Source organism: Mustela nigripes, chromosome 3 (genome assembly GCF_022355385.1).
Source record: "Mustela nigripes isolate SB6536 chromosome 3, MUSNIG.SB6536, whole genome shotgun sequence".
NCBI classification, from domain to species: Eukaryota; Metazoa; Chordata; class Mammalia; order Carnivora; family Mustelidae; genus Mustela; species Mustela nigripes.
Genome location: NC_081559.1, coordinates 173,824,829 through 173,837,222, shown reverse-complemented (window position 1 = coordinate 173,837,222; position 12,394 = coordinate 173,824,829).

Below are 12,394 nucleotides of genomic sequence, written 5' to 3'. Positions count from 1 at the left end.
AACTTATTTGTATATTCTTAATTTCACTTCAAATAGATAACATTAGACAATCAAATATAAATGTATTTCTTTTGGCCAAGTTAATTCTATTCAATTGCAATTTATATCTTCAATAAATTAAGGCTATCAATTCGCTTATAGCTCACCAAACTCTATGGCAACCCACATCCTCTGTGCTTCATATTATTCTTTCTTGTGTCATTAAAATATGATATTTGGCAAGGTGTAATACTAAAATATTGGGTTGGGGTTTTGTTTCTTACTTATTTTAAATAATTTAACCTATATTTCTCCAAGAGTTTGATTTCTTTCTAAGAAGGATATTATATTTCTTCAGTAAGGGCAGTACTTTTTAATGCATTGGAACAATATTTAATATAATAATAATATCAGGGTTCAAAGGAAATAATGAGACTGAAAAGTGAGAGCAATACATCTTTTCAAACCAATTTGAACAAAATGAAGTATTATTTAAAAAAATAATATGCTGTATCAGAAATAAGAAACTGAAGCTCCAGCAAAACTGATTACAAGGCGGACAACAAGCTTAGGTCAGAGATAAGCAATTATACTCTTATTTTTAATTTTTCAGCATCAGTTCCTAGATCCATGGGGTAAAAAATGAAAACAGAAAAAGAAAGAGACTCAAATCACATAATCGTATTATATGTTACTTATATTATACAGTATTCTGCTTTCTCAATCTAATTTTCTGCAGTTAGCGTCAGAAATCTTTGGTTTAATAAAACAATACAGTTTATTAAGGGATAGATGCTAAAAGCAAGAACAGTATGTACAAGGATCTAACATCTAGTTAGTAAAAAGGAAGGGAGCCTTATTCATTGGAAATCAAATTTGATATTTTACATTATGCATTTCACTCCATATTAAGAAATTACTGAAAACATCTGCAAAGAAAAACTGAACCACACAGAATGTGTGGAGCTTTATTCTTAATTCTACATAGGAGATACTAGTATAGGGCATGGGTTGTTTGGCAAACTTTTTCTTAAAGGTCCACATAGTAAATATTTTAAGCTCTAAGGGCCATAGGTTCCTTATCTACCTAGTCAATCTGTTGTTGTGGTGAGAATGCAGTCAGAGAGAACACGTGAACAAATAATTATGGTTGTGTTTCAGTAATACTGTAACTACAGGCCATTGACTAGGTTTGGCCCAACGGCCAGAGTTTGTCCATCCCTGTTCTAGAATAAATACACATCATGTTATTATCTCTCGCTAACACACAGATTCTCTTCTGACCCTGATGAACTTCTCAGTTTACAAATAATTTCCAGTTCTGGTTCATGCCAGTCTTATTTCCCCACCAAGCCTTGCCCTTTCTTTTAAGCTCATAAATGATATGTTGCGAATGCTATTAGTTTCTTCACAGCTAGAGTTTTTAAAGAGAATGGGCTCTAAATAAAATCTAATCATTTGCCCAGCTGTTTGTGGTTTTAACTGATGAAAATGTTGAGACAGTAGTCTACTGCTCAATTGTAAAATGACTGTTTCTAGAGGGTATCATACATTTCTTAATCAATTTGATTCTATTTTTAAATTGATTTAGGGAAGATCCAAGTATAGCACCTAGGTGATTTTGCTTTGAACAGTTGAAATTTCTCATCAAATATTTATAATTTATTTACAGACAGTAAGAGACATTTTCCTTAATTAGCATAATTTTGGCTGGAGTTCTTTCTGCGTAGCAGATCACTTCTTTGAAATTACTTTCCTGATGAACTGCTTCATGGAATGAAGAGTATTGTGACTTTAAAAATAGCTTCTTGATAGCCAGGTATATCTCTCTCCTCCCCTGAATCCCAAAGGTATATAAATTATTTTTCCTTAATTCATAAATTCAACAGATATTTATAGAGACCTAGTGTGCACAATGCATTGTACTTGATATTTGGCATTGGATGAGTTTTGACTATATAACTAGATAAGGATGAGTGGCTATTTGTGAAATCAGAAAAAAAAAGAGAGAGAAAATACTCCAATTTAAAAAAAATGCAAAAATAAATGTCTTCTTACGAATAAGGAAATGTTTCTAGCTTCAATATCTTAAACCACCCAGGGTGAGATAATGATGAATCCTATGGGAACTGAATGCCCTTTTGAAGATCTCTAGTGAACTTTGTTGAAGTGGAAAACTTTGGACTAGTTTCCAAAGTTATTTAAAGAATGAATGTCTCAGCTTCTATTTTCTCCTCCCCTGGTGCCCCTAGAGACAAATTCTCACTTCATTTTATTCTTTGTCTCTGAGTCCCTTTTGGTTCATTTTTTTTCCTTGACTGCAACAAGAAAAAACGCTTGGCTAAAATTGGGTGCTCTTATGTACAGTCATGTATAGATTTCTCAGAGACTCACCAAACTTCTATCTTCCTAGCTCCTACCAAAGTACAGCTGATTCTTACTATTCACAGTAGTTATGTTGTATAAAGTTGCTGTGAACACTGAATTCGTGAACACTGAACCATTGGTCCTAGGAGAAATACAGAGTTAGGTTTCCGAGAGTCTCTGGTCATATTGTCATCAACCTATCAGTACATAGGTGTTTTTGTGTGTTTATATCTATAAAAATTGTATTAATAGGTATTATCAATTCACTAGCTTTGGACTCATGGCCACAACACTATAATTCATGCCTGAATGAAATTTACCTAACACATGTATTTTCTTCATAAAGGACATCATTCTTATGCTTAGGAAAACGACAGAACATTTCAGCACTGTGCCTTGGAGTCCATTTTAAACAGTAAGATCACACACACACACAAAAGCATAAAATTGCAAATAATGTGGCACTAAATAAACTGCAAAAAGATAATCATTTACAGAATGAGAGTTGAAACAAGAAGGCAGAACATCATCTTGTTTGACTGCCATTGGGAACATGCTCTAAAGGTAACTCAAATTTTTTGACATTCTCCACATGTCTATGCAAGTGAATTTTTGTAAATAGGTGAATTTATAATTATGGACTCTGTAATAATGAAGAATGATATTTTTTTTTCTTTAAGGCATATTTTTAAATAGTTTTATTCAAGTGTACCTCAGAGCAAGATGGAAAGGAAATAAGTCCTTCTTATTACTTGACTTATATATATTTTTTCCAGTTAACTTGGTAGCCTACATGCCCTCCAGCTGCTATTTTTATATTGATATATTGCTACTTATTGATATTGATTATGAAGACTTACATTCCCTATTCTTAAAGAATAGAGCAAACAGTTGACAAGTAGATTTAACAGGTTATCATATTTAATTAATCTTAAGGTACAACTCTCATAAGGCATTAAGAAATGGAGTACACTATACTCTTGAATTGCCTTACAACATTTTCAGTTTCTGCCTAAATGATGCAAATCTTTGCAAAGTTAACTCCAATAGTAATAATTTCTGCCTATTTTAAGTAATGCATTTTCAAAGTCCAGATTCTATGCTGCATTAAAAAATAACTATTTCCACACATGGTTAAGTCCTTTTTGCACAGTAGAAAAACATTTTTTATTGTAAAATTTGAGTTTATTAGTAGAAAAATCACATGGCAACATATAAATTTTTTCCTGAGGAAATTTTAGCATAAATACATGGTTACGTTCTTTAGAACAGACCCAAACAAAATAATACCCTGGTGTATTTTTGACTCAGTTCCCAATACCTGCTGGACCTTAAGCTCCATGAGGAGAGAGACTCTGGCTCTCCTGATCATGGCTATTTTACAGAATGCATAACACGTAGTAGGGGCTCAACAAATGTAGGCCAAATAAGGGAGGCTCGGTCTGTATATACCACAACCTAAATGATTAGGAGGGACTTCTCCTCCGAAGTCCATTACCTTAAGGATTTTGAGGCTTTAACAAATAAAAAGTACTTTAGGATACCTTTATTTTTTATCATGCTTATTTCAATATACTTTTACAAGTAATCTCATAATAATTAAAACTCATATTTCTTTATAAATTAATGTTTGCTAAAAAACAAAGCAAAAAAATGTAATAAAAAACCCCATAGACATTGTTTTGGCTATACTAGACAATCTATATTTTATCATCAGCTTACAGACACCTAACAAGCCAGCAATTTGGTATGTCTCTATACTTTCTCATTAACTTTATGTTCTGCTTCCAGTCCAAGAAAAATTGAAATCAATACAAGCAAGTTATAAATCAATAAAAAAAAATTACTAGAAAAATCCCTAAATTTTGGAAATTTAAAAGTTGACTTCTACAATAATGTATATGTCAAAGAATGAATTAAAATGAAAATTAGAAAATATTTTGAGCTGAGTGACAACAAAATACTACATACCCAAACTTTGGAGTGCAGCTAAAGCTATTAGGAAAGATATATTCCCTTTTATCAGAAAAGGTGAATGGCTGAAAATTAATGAGCTAGAAACTGCTCTAAATAACTTGGGAAAATTGCAGCAAATGATACCTAAGAATATAGAAGAAAATAAATTATAAATATAAGAACTGAAATTATTAACATAGAAAATAAATATATATTATAGAGACCTAACAAAACTAACGGTGGATTCTTTGAAAAGACTGGAACATTGATAAGCTCCTGGATAAACTGAATAATATATTTTTTTAAAGGAAACAAAACAAAAAGAGGAACAGCAAAGGAAGCATCACTAAAAATCTTATGGATGTTGAAAAGTTTCATTTACAGTAATTTCAAAAATATTTAAAAAACAAAATATGGGAATAAATTTCTCTAAGATATGTGAAATCTCTGCAATGAGACATGTAAACTATAATTGAAGGAAAATGTGAAAAACCTTAATTAGAGATAAAACTTTTCATGGATTGGAAGATTCAGTATTACAAAATGTCAGTTCTCTTCAAATTACTTGTAGATTGAGTACAATCTCAACCAAAACTCCAAGTTTTTTCCCCCCAGAATTTGAAAATCTTATTCTAAGATTTATATAGAATTACAAAGATTTAAGACTACCAGGAAAGTCTGCTGTAGAAGAAAAATGTTAGAAAACTTGCTGTAATAGATACTGTCTTTTAAAAAAAAATTTTTTTTTTTTTAATTTGACAGACAGAGATCACAAGTAGGCAGAGAGGCAGGCAGAGAGGGAGGGGGAGGCAGGCTCCCTGCCAATGCTGGGCTCGATTCCAGGACCCTGGGATCATGACCTGAGCTGAAAGCAGAGGCTTAACCCACTGAGCCACCCAGGCGCCCCTCCCCTTTTTAAAAATAGTTACTAAGTCTTGACAAAACTAGTGTAGCTAAAGACAATTCTTTGTATTAAGAATATAGAGAAATGAAGTAAAGAGAATGGGGAAGTTTTGTTAGCAGTTCCTATATGTTTAAAATTCTGGTTTCATTTTTTCATCAACTGAACACATGTTGAAGGTTATGCAGCCTCTGTTTAAAGTCAGCAGGAATTTGAGAAATGAAGCAAAATTAGAGTCCAATAACAGAAAACAGAAAATATAAAACAAAGGTGAATTTTTCAGAGCAATGAGAAAATGATACACCATTCAATACATAATGTTGGATTATGGAGAATGCAAATTTAAAAAAAAGGCAAACAAAATTTCTTTTTTTGTTTGTTTTAAAGATTTTATTTATTTATTTGACAGAGAACACAAGTAGGCAGAGAGGCAGGAAGAGAGGGAGCAGGGAAACAGGCTCCCTGATAAGCAGAGAGCCTGATGTGGGGCTTGATTCCAGGACCCTGGGATCATGACTAGAGCTGAAAGCAGATGCTTTAACCCACTGAGCCACCCAGGCGCCCCAAAGACAAACAGATTTGACCCCTACTTCACACTTTACACCAAGTAGATTGAAACTGTAAATTTGAAAGTAAATCCACAATAAAATAAGGTAGAAAAGTACTTTTCTTGGAAGGAGGATAGGGGGATTTAAGAAAATAATTCTTTAACAAAACACACAAAAAATAACCATAAAGGAAAATATTGATAAGCTAGACTACATTGAAATTAAGAAATTCTGTTTGTTCAAAAACAAGAATAAGATAATGAACAGGCAAGCCACTGAGTAGGAGAAGATATTTGCAATGCATGTATTAAAAAGTGCTTATTTCTGAAACTTCATAGTTTTTGAAACTATGAAGAATTCCTATAAATCAGTAAGAAAATATAGTTCAAAAGAAAAACGGCCATAAGAAAGGAACTGGTACTTCAAAAGAAGGTTTATACAAATGCCCAAGAAATATTTAAAATGTTGTTTAATCTTATTGTTACCCAGATCAAAAAATTAGAGAAGTGTAAAGTAATGAAGAAGAATCAGATGCAATTATACAGCCACCAAAATAGTTAAAAAGAAAATTACTAACACTACCATGTGTTGGCAAATATATGGAGTACTGTAAGTCTATATATTGTTGGTATGTTTATAATTATGGCTGCTTTTGAAAACCAAATGATATCATCTCCTGAAATTGAACACTCACTCTGTGATCCTTGCAAATCAACAATAAGGAGATTTACAAGCCCTAAGAAAGCCCTGAGAAGTGGATGAAGTTCTGATATGTTGTTACTGGGACATCTGGAAAAGGAGGTATCATTACCAGACAAGAATGGGAACTGAACGAAGAAATTTCTTAATCTCATTTAATAAAGATGGGAGACAGTTCTAAGCAATGAACAGCTAGTGTCAAAGATTCGTGCATAACATAAAACCATCATTAAAGCATCACATGAACTTGACAGAGAATTTTTGCTGACTTTAAGCAGGGGCTGTGTAGCTTTTAGCAACATGTTGCTCGGTTGATGGAAAAATGAAACTAGGATTTTAAACAGATAGGAACTGCTAACAAAACTTTCCCATTCTCTGACAGAACACAAAATTATACTGTTGGTACCCAATGTGATAGGGTCATATATCATTTGTGCCTTAGTAATTCTAAAGTATACCTGCAAAAAGTCTAATAAAAGTTGTGTGTTAAGAAAAGAAGTTTGTTGAAATTTAATAGTTGCCTTCTTTTTTCTTTTAACATTTCGTAAAATAATGCCAAGCAGTATAATCCTTGGCATCTTAGATTTTATGATATTCCGTGTGATACGGCCTTTCCGTGTGAATTCTCATACATAGTCATAGAATAAAGGAAAAGACAAAAAATATATACAGCAAAATATTAAAATTATTTATCCTTAAAAATTTTAGGCTGTTTTAACTTATAGGATCTTTCTGTGTTTCTGTACTTAAAAAGTTTTAATTCTGGACATGCATTAAGAAGTCTAAAATCTAATCAACACTAAGCAGCATGGAAGGAGGCTTCCTTATGAAGGCATCTATGACGACGTATGTGTCTAGAACCATTGCTTTCTACAAATTGGTCCCCAAATGACCAGGGCATTAAGGTTTAGGGACCCAACCTCAGAATCCCTGATTTTTCATCTCATAATTCAAAAATTTGCTTTTAAAGAAGGGTGATTCTTTTTTTTTTTGACTTTTAATTTTTAATTTTTTATAAACATATATTTTTATCCCCAGGGGTACAGGTCTGTGAATCACCAGGTTTACACACGTCACAGCACTCACCAAAGCACATACCCTCCCCAATGTCCATAATCCCACCCCCTTCTCCCAAACCCCCTCCCCCCAGCAACCCTCAGTTTGTTTTGTGAGATTAAGAGTCACTTATGGTTTGTCTCCCTCCCAATCCCATCTTGTTTCATTGATTCTTCTCCTACCCACTTAAGCCCCCATGTTGCATCACCACTTCCTCATATCAGGGAGATCATATGCAAAATTAGGTTGCTTTATAGCACATTAAAAGATTTTCTATGACATGAGTTGTACTTCTGTCAAGGTAAGACATGATTTTCCATAATAGCCACTATTTATTGGACTTCCTCTGGATAGTATCAGCCACTAGACACATTCAGTTTACAGAAATAATCAAATATATACTAAAATTCTGTTTTTGTAGATATATACTCTTACTCTACAATTAATTCCATGCTTATACCTATCAGTTTGTAAGCAGTTAGAGAAAATATGCTGCCATTTTAATAATGAAGTCCATTTTGTACACAAAATTCAGTAGTTCATATACTGTATTTTTAATTTTTTCTGGTTTCCTGTACTTGGGCTAAACAAAATGAAAGCAAGCAGTATTGTGGATTCCCTGTGGATTTTTGGCTTATACATCAAGCTTATTAAGTAAAGAGAAATGCAAGCTACTCAGGAGATTGGGATATAGGCACGGCATCACTGTATTATGCAACAGGATGGCATAAAATATTTAGTGAAAACTTAATTTCAAAAATCACATGGATGGTTATTTCCAGACCCCAAGTGTTTTCTTTTTCAAAACAGCAATTTTTAAATTATTCCATGTTTTCTAGAGCAATTACACATGGAAAATGTGGATATTAAGCATATGTTTTAAGCCACAAAAACAATTGAAGGACTGAATGTAGAGTATACTCTATGCTCATTTTGAGTAAAGTTCAAGTAAAGTAGAAGATAAGTGCTTGGATTTTCAGCAAGATAAACTTTAAGAGCAGTGTTTCCCAACAATATAAACATACAGACACACACACATACACACACACATAGAAGTGAACATTATTTTGTAACTTTCATTTGCTGAAAATTATGTTATATCATAACATGATAAATTTACCAAGAAATCAGAGAAGGTTTAAAAAGCTTTTTCTTATACTTTTATTCAGTAATGTGAAATGTAATACATTCTCAGGAATTTTGTGTGTTTTTATTTCATTTTGGCCAATGATGAACAAATATAAAAACTTCTCACATTATGGAACTTCAGTGACATCTTATTAATTTGCATGCTAAAAAATATGTGATTATCTAATTTGTTGTTTAGTTGAGGATGTATTTACTGCCAAAAGACCACCAGGATTTCTCTTTGGTAACAGCTGTGAACAGTTAAGAGTGGTCGAGGGACAGGGAGGAAGGATTGATACATAGAAAGGAGAAAGGATGGAGCCTTCTTCCTCGTGTCACCGGGATGAACCGAGGTGCCACTTCCTTCACTGTTTCTTGCTGATGTTTTTTTTTTGCATTATTTTCACGGATTTCTCCCCCAGGATCAGTATATTTTTGACAGTAAGTAAAAACATCGAAGAAGCAAGGTATTGAAATGAAAATTATCTTCCTATCCTGTAATATATCTGATTTCAGAATTTCCAGCAAAAACCAAAATATTCCATTCTCAATGTCACACTTTGTAAAATCTAATACAGTGTTCTAAATCCTACAGTGGGGTTAAGTGCCTTATTCAAAGAGGCTTCACCAACACAAGCAATCTAAATTGTCCATTTGGCACCCCTGTAGTTTTTAAAGCTCGGGATAATTTTCCAAAGAAGGATTGGGTTGAATGAGAATTTTCCCTTGTCCACCAAAAGAAGGATAATTACAGTAGAGGAGGTGGGAAAGGAGATCCTGCATGGTACCTTGACTAGAAGTACATTGCTTGGCAACACATATTTGAGGTTCTGGAAATTGACTTTCTTAAATCACCCACACCATTCTGTTGGAAAGTCTTTGCGTACATCCAAGAATCCAAGTTTTAAGGTCATTGATTTAGAGAATTTTAATAATTTGCAAAAACCCACACAGATTAATGTGTATGTAGCTTAAACTTCCTGACTTGAGAAGCCGAGTTCTTAACCCCTGCACTCCATTCTTTGTTCATTAAAGATAAATTCTACGTAAAAAGAAATGCCCATTACTCTTTGGTATTTGCAAGTATCACACTGTCTCATTAATATCTCTCAGTGTATTATAATGCTATTTTAATTGCCTTGATCTGTAACTATGCCTTTTTACTGGGATTTTTGTTTTGTTTTATTTTGTTTCATATAGTTCTAATTTCTGGAAATTGAATTTAAGCCTCAGGAAATAGTATATCAATAGGAAATATAAAATAAACTCTCTACATTTCAATTTAGGAAATTTTATAGTAGTGAGGTAATGATGTTTAAAAGCAAATTTCTTGGTGTTTAGATTTATGGTTTGGCTGTTCTATGCTTCTCTAGTTTTTTTGTTCCACTTTATATTAATACAATACTACAACATTATTATAAGATAAATGTTTCAGCTTCATTCATTAGGAAAACCTTACAATTTTGTTCTGAAAACATTAATCATAGTAATTGCACTAAATTAATACTGTACATTCAAAATAATCTGTTTGCCTCTGCCAGCTGGAAATCTGTTTCTCACTAGGGAATAACATACAACGACTATGGAGGAAACCAAGCTGATGTTCCCCTTCTAGAATCTTTCAACTGTTTTGCACTGTTGACAATGGAGGTTATCATATTTTCTTTGTATTTTCTGAAAATGTTGTGGTGTACCACCAATAAATTGTTTTGAGGTGTAGAAAATACTGCCCTTGTCATTGAAATCCAGAAAAGGGGGGATAGGGTAAGGAGAGATAGGAAGGAAGGAATGGAGAAGGAAGGAAGGAAGGTTGGGAACAATGGAGGGTTAGGAGGGAGGGAGGAAAAGAGGGAGAGAAGGAAAGACTTGAGACACAGCTAGTCAGAAAACACATTTAGATTTGGAAGGGAGCTTAGATAGCCACTAGGTTCATTATTTCATTTCCTAGACTGGCATATCATCATTTTCTAGACTGGCATATCATCAATGCGGAATTATAAACCATATATTCTTTTGAATATTAGAAAAACAGTGAATTATTTTTTCTAAAGACATGCCTTCCTTATAGTGAAATAGTCTCTCTTTTACAATGAAATTTTGATGGCCGCCTGGTTTCCTCATATTTTATCCCCCACCCAGAAATATCACTAATAATTCTACAGCAGTTGTGAAATAGACAATACAAACTTGCAAGCTTCTTGGGCCACAGTGGATATTGTGACTGTTTAGTGATGTCACATGGGAAGGGCTATCATGTCCTGTTTCCTGCCCAATAGGGTGGCCCACTTTAGTTCAGATTATAACCTGGAAATTATTTTCCCTCTCCCGAAGTAAATAATATAAAAATGTGTCACCTCCTGATGCAGAACTTTGAACACAGACGCAAGAGCAATGATAGAGTTGCAGTCCAGATTAAGTATAAAAAGAAGCCTTTCCTAGTAACAAATAACTCATGATAAGTATTTTGCAGAGCTTATTATAGGCAAGGAATCCTCCCTAGCAATAATATGACTAAGACTAGATGCTGTAATAAATAATCAGAGGCAGAAGCTTTGTGCATATAAAGTGCATACTTAAAGTTTGCCGCCAGAAGTTCTTCAAGTCACCCACCTTTCTGGAGTCACTCTTACTCTCTGATTCCATATTTTGGGATTGTCCTTACCAAGAATTCTGTGAATAATCAATGCAATGCTTATGTTCTCCAGAGCCAGGACATACCTCATTCTTCTCATTTTTCCAATGAAGTTCATCCCTGCTAAACACTACCCCATTTTTTTTCTATCTCCAAAGAATCACTAAAAAGGGCAGATGTGGGTAGCAGTCATTCCTGTAGATTTGCTTGGGACGTGGCCCATTTGAGGATGGCACATGAATCATTTACAATCAAATAGTACACATTTTTTTTTTTTTAGGTTTCTTCATCACTGCAAATTCATGACTAGTTGTATTTTCTCCCCAGTGTCAGAGAAAAATTGTGCCAGCCGGAGTTAAACAGTCAAGAAAGGCTTTGCTCAAGACCATTGTGCTAGGAGTGAACTCAGTTGTGTTGAAACAGAGAGTGGGAGGGTTTTGAGCACTAGTGGGGGCTCATGGGAGTGCACTGGTAGTCTTCAAGAGGAAAGTTAGTCACTGCAATTAGGCCACCGTGTTGACTAATTGGCTAATTTGTGCTTGTCGAAGATAGGCTCCTAGTCTCCATAAAGACTGGGGTATGGGAACTCTATATTTCTTAAGGATTATATTTCAGAGGCTTGGCTTAAAGCTTCCTAAGAAAGGCATATCTTGTTGGTTAAACTGGTATAGGCTGGGAGAAGATTGAATCTCCAGGGGGCTGAGAAGAAAATGTTGTAAGTGTCCTAAAGGAAGTAATGTAAGATAGGTGAGATCAGGGGCCTACAGTCAGGAGGAAGCCTGTCTAACATTTAGTTAAACGGCAGAGAATGTTAAAGCCATTTTGTAGTCGATTTTCTAGCCTCAAGTTTCTTACTCAGATATTTTCTTTTTCCACAATTTTCATGTATAGTTTTTGATATACTCTCTCTCTCTTGTTGAGTGTGTTCAGAAACTTGCATTTCCACTCTGTTTAAAATGCAGGAAAAAAAATCAGTTTTTTTGTTCTTTTCTTTTCTCCTTTTCCTTTAGAAAATAGCATATACAGGATGAATAGAGTGAAGAAATCTTCACCTTTCATACCTCAGGGGCCCTTTTCCTGAGTAAAACATCATTCATATTGATGTGAATTGTATCAATTCTTTGTATG